The sequence below is a fragment of the Macaca thibetana genome, chromosome 1 (assembly GCF_024542745.1).
Source record: "Macaca thibetana thibetana isolate TM-01 chromosome 1, ASM2454274v1, whole genome shotgun sequence".
Lineage (NCBI taxonomy): Eukaryota > Metazoa > Chordata > Mammalia > Primates > Cercopithecidae > Macaca > Macaca thibetana.
In genome coordinates, this window is record NC_065578.1 from 180284849 (window position 1) to 180285590 (window position 742).

Below are 742 nucleotides of genomic sequence, written 5' to 3' on the forward strand. Positions count from 1 at the left end.
TTCGTTAGTAAACCAGTGATTACTAGTAATTCAGTCACAGGCAAATCAAGCCTAAAGAAAGGAAGCCGATATTCAAAATACCATGTTATCATCATCTGAACCTACTCAAATAGTTTATTTTCAACATTAATATGTAACTTCGATAATGAGACGTTTAACTGAAGCGAGCTCCTCCAACAAGATCAAGACAGTATCTCTTCTTCTAAAGCTTAGGTTTTGCCCACAATTCCCAATACATGGAATAACCCATACCAACAGTCATTGATCCTACAACAAAGCCTTGGGCTGCCACACGCATGTGGTTCAGATGAAGGGACATTTTATTATTTCCCCTGCTCTTCAGTCTGTATAATCCATATGCAACGATTGCTACAAAACCTGCCATTACAATACAGACAAATGGTGCCTCTCTAGCTTTTCAAGTAAGTTTGGATGCCTGATCATCATATGAAGAAAGGGAAACATCTGTTTCTGTTGACATAGTGATAGCTCGAAAAATCTCCCTAGAGTGAGAAAACCCCTCACAAGCCCATTTTTTTTATATTCATAGATTATATATATATATATTTATATTTTTTTTTTTTTTGAGACGGAGTCTTGCTCTGTTGCCCAGGCTGGAGTGCAGTGGCCGGATCTCAGCTCACTGCAAGCTCCGCCTCCCGGGTTTACGCCATTCTCCTGCCTCAGCTTCCCGAGTAGCTGGGACTACAGGCGCCCGCCACCTCGCCCGGCTAGTTTTTTT

The 742-nt window shown here is 41.4% G+C and overlaps 1 pseudogene; it reads right to left on the reverse strand.

The window, feature by feature from the left end:
• Window positions 1–202: 202 nt before the first annotated feature.
• LOC126956214 (HIG1 domain family member 1A, mitochondrial-like) lies at window positions 203–481 on the reverse strand (annotated as a pseudogene).
• Window positions 482–742: the final 261 nt, after the last annotated feature.